A 7,416-nucleotide genomic window follows, 5' to 3' on the forward strand; every position below is an offset into this window, starting at 1 on the left:
CCTTGTCAGCAACTGTATAAATATTAATTTTAATTTTAATAATGAACAGCCTCAGTTGCACAGTTTACCTAGAATTTACCTAGGTTTCAGTCGCGATAACCCAACCTTCTTCAGAATAACAGTATCTATCGTTTGTCCATAGTGGACATCGTCAAACTAAAACTACAAATCCATAAATTATCGTCAGACTGTAAAACTTACCTGGGACTGCCTCGGCCCCACTTCGCGACCGCGATGTGGCAGCCACGGGTTCCAGTACAGCAAAAGTGTACGGGGGAAAGATTATGAGCGATAAGATCGTACGGAAACGGGTAAAAGTATTTAAAATTGGCCGTACGAGTGTACTGAGATCCCCCGCTATAAGCGCAGGACAGGACAGCTAGTTTAATTTGTGGAAAGGGGCCAAAATGAGTGGCTGTCAGTTACACTCTAACATACTACTTTATTCATTTGACGAACATTACAAGACTAAAGGAAACATTAAAACAGAGCAAGCCAAACATTAATTTTAAACCTTAATTCCCGGCTAAATGTGCCACTCAATATCAAGCCTCAACGGCAAAACAACTATAATTTAAAACCGGCTGAAGGCCAATAACTTAAGGCTCAAAACAGGAACTTGAATTTTAAAAGGCAGAAGGTTTTATGCTAATATTTCTTTAAATCAGGCTGAAGGCCCAAACAATCTCACGCCTTAAGGGCAAAAATTTAATTTAAAATCAGCTAGAAGCCACACATAAACAAAAAACAGGGACAAATAACAAAAGGCACAACATCAAACGGCGCTCAGAAGTTTCCAATGGTTGGCCTGGAATTCAAATAGTAACTCTCGCTTAGGTGAGACACGCAGTCGGCCCAACAATTTTCAATCCGACGGCAACCCAACCGACAGACAGTCAACGGACCAAGCGACAGGATAACTTCCGCTCCACCTGACCAACACACAACAAGGAGTTTAATGGAACAACCAGAATGTATCGGCGCCAGCAACGAATTACACATTCAGCTGTCAAACTACACGCCATGGCCGGCCGCTGAGGCCGAGCGGTTCTAGGCGCATCAGTCAGGAACCGTGCGAGCGCTACGGTCGCGATTCCTGCTTCGGGCATGGATGCGTGTGATGTCCTTAGGTTAGTTAGGTTTAAGTAGTTGTAAGTTCTGGGGGACTGATGACCACAGATGTTAAGTCCCATAGTTCACAGAGCCATTTGAACAATTTGAACATGCCATGATGGACAGCCACAACACGACGAGGAAAATACACTGCCTGAATTTACGTCCATGGCCAGGACAGGTAACCAGAACGTTAACGGCCACAAGGCAGAAGATTCCGCAGGCGCACTTCAATTCAAAAATAATCAAGTTAAACTCCACAGGAGGGCGGCTTGAATTTCGCCAACTTGAAAACACATGTTGCTGCTCACGGGAATGTCCCAACAGCCCACAACGAAATTAAAAAAGAAACCTGCGACTGTAGCAGTCGCGCGGTTTCGGACTGAAGCGCCTAGAACCGCTCGGCCACCACGGCCGGCAACGAAATTCAAACGACACAATGTGAATAGTTGGGGCTGGCTTGTGGATTAAGTAAAGGCTCAACCTTCATGTCTGGGATCGGTGAGCCACAGACCTCATAGCAATGGAAACAGCCCCTCCCACTCCGCCCACGTGTGGACGCCGCCAGCGTCCCCAGCCAGACACATGCCACGGAGACTTCCTCACTGCCCAAAGCCAACAAACCAACTCGCTAGGCCCGGAAACGCTGAAAGGACCAAATGTACGTGGGCCGATGAGACGACCATCCGAACGACCATCGAATTGTCGGCCCACTACAATCTACGTCCGTTGGACAGTTCATGTGTGTCACCAGCAGTCGGCGTGCGCTGGCTGTCCGTGCCTCACCAGCACTCCGTCCCTGACTTCACTGCTGCTGCGTCCCGACTGCACTGCAGTTCCATCTCCAACTGACTGCCAACCACACAACGACCCGGGAATATTATCGTTCGCGCCAGAGATGGTACAACAGTGCACTTATCGACACGCGCTGCAGCTGCCATTCATGGGCAAGTAAGGCAGGAGGTTAGTGATGCCAGTAAATGGAATAAGAAAACGAGGCTGCAGTACCGTAATAAAAGATGACATATAATAAATGGCATGAAAAGTAGCACTGCACGGCTCATGTACATTACGAAGAATGTAGTTGGAGTCTTCATGCATTACTGACGATCTGTGCGAAAAGTTGATGAAAATATCAGACAGAACAGAGGTTTTACAAATTCGACACTGAGTGAGGACGACAGTTCAAACTCGCGTCAAGCTATCCTGATTTAGGTTTTCCGTGGTTTCCCTAAATCGCATCAGGCACATACCACAATGATGCCTTTGAAAGGATACGGCCAACTTCCTTCCCCGTCCTTCCATTATTCGATGAGACCTATGGCCTCGCTAGTTGCTCCCCCCCCCCCCCCCCCTCCTCAACTCAACCAACCAACAAAATTCGACGTTATATGATGGGTCTCATCAAGGATCAAGAAGTGTGCTTTATGCAAAAAAATGGTTCAAATGGCTCTGAGCACTATGGGACTGAACTACTGAGGTCATAAGTCCCCTAGAACTTAGAACTACTTAAACCTAACTAACCTAAGGACAACACATACATCCATGCCCGAGGCAGGATTCGAACCTGCGACCGTAGCGGTCGGGCGGTTCCAGACTGTAGCGCCAGAACCGCTCGCCCACCAGCGGCCGGCGTGCTTTATGCAGCTGTTGCCTAATAAGGCTGCAGATTAGTATGAGGATGGTTTTTAAGACCTGCTTGTACGATACAATAAGTGCCTTAATTACAGTAAAGTACAGGAGTTCATATAAAAATAAATCTACTAAAAAAGTCTACATGTCTTACTTTTATTTCAAATAGTACTTACTTAAAAAAACACACCTCTTATTAAACGGAGATTCCAAAATGTCACCCTATATCTGTACTTTAATACAGAGTTTGGAGAAAAATTGCGTCACGAAATTTTAACCCTGGATAACTGATGAAAGTAGGAACCAAAATTACTAATGTTGCTTAGGTCGACAACTCACCATTTTTAAAGTACAGAAACTTGGCGCCATGCGCTCAGATTGGCTGTAGGATTGCCGTTCGTCTGTCGACAGGCAGCGCTATGTTTGTCGATTCACCGAGCATATGGGCAGCCTTGGATACATCGCATTCTCTGGCAAGCAAAGCATTCGCGGTCATGCGTTGTCCAGAGCATCTGGCAACAGGGCAATCCTGCAGCCAATCGGAGTACGTGGCGCCAAGTTTCCGTAGTTTAAAAATGGTGCGTTGTCGACCTACAAAACATTAGTAATTTTGACATCTCGTGGAAATCGGGTCTTCTGCCGGGTATCAGCGTCTTCCAAACACGATATTTCCACGTCATTACTTGATGTCTTCATCAGGTGTTCCCTGAGACTGGCTGGTTGCTGGACCGTGTCGCATATTTATGCCTGCCCGGTGCCTGGTGTTCTGTTTGCAGTTCCCTAGTCGGTCCGCGCCCGCGAGCCGCGCTATCCCGCCGCTCTAGGTATTCCCTATTCTGTCCGCGCCCACTCTGGCCGCCTCCAACTGCGGCTGAGGCTTCCTGGTGTTGCCTTCTTGGTCCGCGCCCGTGAGTGGCGCTCTGGACGTTCCCTATTCCGTCCGCGCCCGCTCTGGCCACCTCCGACTGCGGCTGAGGCTTCCTGGTGTTCCCTTCTTGGTTCGTGCCCGCAGTGTGCGGATGTCTGAGGCTCGTTGTTGGTGTTGGAAACATATTTTCTCCGGTATTGCTTCAGCAGTTCAAATGCCGGGTTCCATGCAGTGATTAGCTGGTATCCTGCTTCCCGGTTAATCACGTTTTGTGCCAACTTTATCTCTATAGATTCAGTGATGACACTATCCCAGAACCTGGGATCATGGACCATGACCTTGGTGTTCTCATAATCCATGGAATGTTCCAACTCTAGGCAGTGTTCTACTATTGCTGATTTTGTGGCCTGCCTTAGCCTGGTATGTCGCTGGTGTTCCTTAGATCTGATTTCCGGCGTTCTAGTCGTTTGGCCAATGTAGGACATACCGCATTCACAAGGAATATTGTAAATGCCAGGCTTCCTTAAGCCCAGGTCATCTTTGACTGTTCCAAGTAAAGCCCTGATTTTGCTAGATAGGCAGAAGACACTCTTGATGTTATGTTTCATTAGTATTCTGCTGATCTTGGCAGAAACAGGGCCGGCATACAGTAAAAATGCCAGCTTCTTGATTTCTTCTTCTTGCTCGTTCTCCGGTTTATACTGACGTCTGGCGCGATGTAGAGCTCTGCGGATGTCCCTGGATGAGAATCCGTTGTTAGCAAACACTTTTTGAAGATGTTCAAGTTCCCCTGCCAGGCTGTCAGTCAGACAGTGTCTTGGCTCGGTGTACGAGTGTTCTAAGCACCCTGGTCTTTTGTGCTGGGTGGTGGCAGGTGTCGGCCTGTAGGTATAAGTCTGTGTGTGTTGGCTTTCGGTATACACTGTGGCTGAAGGCGCCATCCGCCTCCTTCTTCACCCGGACATCCAGAAACGGAAGCTGACCGTCCTTTTCTAGCTCCATGGTGAATTTAATATTCGGATGCCTTGAGTTCAGGTGGTCCAGGAAGTCTTCCAGTTTTTCGCGACCGTGGGGCCAAATGACAAATGTATCATCAGTGTATCTCAGGAAGCATGTTGGCTGGTAAGTGGCAGTTGTAAGAGCCTCGTCCTCGAACTTCTCCATAAACAGGTTGGCCACTAGTGGTGACAAGGGGCTACCCATCGCCACCCCTTCAGTCTCTTCATAGAATTGAGCTCCACATAGGAAGTACATCGATGTTAGAATGTGAATATTCTGTATCATCGGGTGACACTCCAATGGAGAGAAATTGATCTCCATGGGAATGGTCGTGCCACAGGACTGAGAGGAGGTCACTATCGGTCGTAACGCCACTTGCTTTTCTTACTGCATTACAGATCTAGATTTCAACTGACAGTGCAGTTATTGTTTGTGCTATAAATACAAGTAATATGAGAATCAGGCGTAGAAACAGCACATTAATCAAATATGAAATCCCTGATCCAGCAGGACAGAGCAGATGAGGTTATATTTGTGTAAAGGGGCTAAAATAAGCTACTATCAGCTGACTCAACATATAAACTTTATTTCATAAAACAACCACACAAGCAATAATCAAAAACTCTCAAGATTTTAACGAAAGACCTCCTTTGATTTAATTTAGATCGGCTGAAGGCCACATCGAAAATCCAAGGCACGAGACCTAAGTATGGAATTGCGGTACAGGAGTTCTTCTGGAGGTTTCACTTCTTTAGAAAAAAAATTCTTTTATCTTTAATATAAATAGGCCTTAGCATAAAATTTTCCCATAGAACTCGGCTGAAGGCCACACATTAATGTCGAGACAAAGATTTTCCATGTTTAATCTAAATAGCCAGAAAACTTGGCTGAAGCCCGCATATCAAGAAACCAATTTAACGGCTTAAGGCCTAGAGAGAAGAGCTTTCAATTTGAAAAGGCTGAGGGTCTTATCTTAAAATATTTCGTGTAAAACTCGGCAGTAGACCTCATACTAAAGAATAGCAATCTTATGACTTAAAGGGAACACAAGGATTTGGAATTTTTAATTTAAGAGAGATTAAAACTCCATGGAGAAAGCAATTTTAAGGCTGAAGGCCTAAAGGGAAGAGCTTCTAAATTTCAACTAAAATAGCTAAAGGCTTTATCCTAAAACGCTTCACATAAAACTCGGCTAAAGGCCACATGCGAAACCCAAACAATCTCACAGCTTAAAGCCCAAAACAAAGAAATTTCCAATTTTTAATTTAAGTTGGAAAACTCGGCTGAAGGCCACGTACAAACTAGAAAATTCTTCTTAAGTCTTAAGACCAAGACAAAATTTTTTAACTTTTGATTTGAAAAGGCTGAAAACTCGGCTGAAGGCCACGTACCAACTTGAAACAATTTTATGGCTTAAGGCCTAGGTACAAGGAATTTTCAATTTTAATTTGAAAGGCTGAAACTCGGCTGAAGGCCACATACCAAACAAGAAACAATTTTTTTTTTTTTTTTGTTACAGCTTAGAGCCTAAGAAGAAAATCCTTCCAATTTTAATAAGCTAAACTCATATGAAGGCCACACAGAGTACTTAAGACTAAAAAGGAAATCACTATGTAAAATACAAGGAGCTGCACTCAGATGGTTCCAAGGGTCAGCCTGGTAAAGTAACAGTAACACACATTTAGGTGAGACAGGCAGTCAGACTGACAACCTCTTAATCGGAAGGCAACCCAACTGAAAGCCGGCTGACGAACCAACCAACAAGATCAGTTCTGCTCCACCCGACCAGCAAAATGACAACAAGATGTCAATAGCACAACGTTCTGGATACTGGGGCCCAATCCAGCGCCGGCTGCGCAGGTCTAGCGGTTCTAGGTGCTCAGTCCGGAACCGCGCGACTGCTACGGTTGCAGGTTCGAATCCTGCCTCGGGCATGGATGTGTGTGATGTCCTTAGGTTAGTTAGGTTTAAGTAGCTCTAAGTTCTAGGGGACTGATGACCACAGATGTTAAGTCCAATAGTGCTCAGAGCCATTTGAACCATTTGAACCCAATTCAGCTAAGTAAGAATAAACCCCCAAAACTACCAAGACACCTCAGCTGTAGAACTACACGCCGTGCTGGACAGCATCAACACGATGATTTCCCAAAGAATCTCGTGCTCAAAGAACAACAGCACCTCCATATCGGTTGAAAACTCCTTACGCCTTCCAGCATCGTGGCGCACACTAACAAAGGATCAAGACTGTATGTTCCTCAAATGTATTTGCAGTTAGTCGTGCACCTGTGTACTTTCCATTTTATTCATATCTAATTTAATTATGTTTGCAGGGTAATGAATGAAAAAACAAGCGTTCTAAACCAAAACCGTCTTCCCCTTTTTTCCTTGCGTTATCTCATACCTTCATGGAGTCGGCTTGTTAACCTGGATTTGACAATGTTAGTGCTAGAAGGTGGCATTCCACAGTCTTGTGGAACTGACTTATTTAACTTTCATTTTATAGCTTTTACAAACGAATCACCGTTAAATCAAATTATTTCATTGTTTTTAAACTTTGAAAATGGTTTTTCTATTGCTTGACGTACAATGTCCAGTCTACTACAATTTCTGAGGGTTATAATGAAAAACTGTGGTATTACTAGAACTGTAATGTAGACCGTATACATCGCACGATGCTGAAGCGTAGCAGATACGTTCATTAACCTGTGCACACGCGGAGTATGCTGAAATAAAATAATTGTTCCACTTTCTGCCACCAAGCGAAATATGGTACAGTAAGCAGTCAGAGTGTGGTGTTGGTGCAG

This window comes from Schistocerca americana, chromosome 3 (assembly GCF_021461395.2).
Source record: "Schistocerca americana isolate TAMUIC-IGC-003095 chromosome 3, iqSchAmer2.1, whole genome shotgun sequence".
NCBI lineage: Eukaryota > Metazoa > Arthropoda > Insecta > Orthoptera > Acrididae > Schistocerca > Schistocerca americana.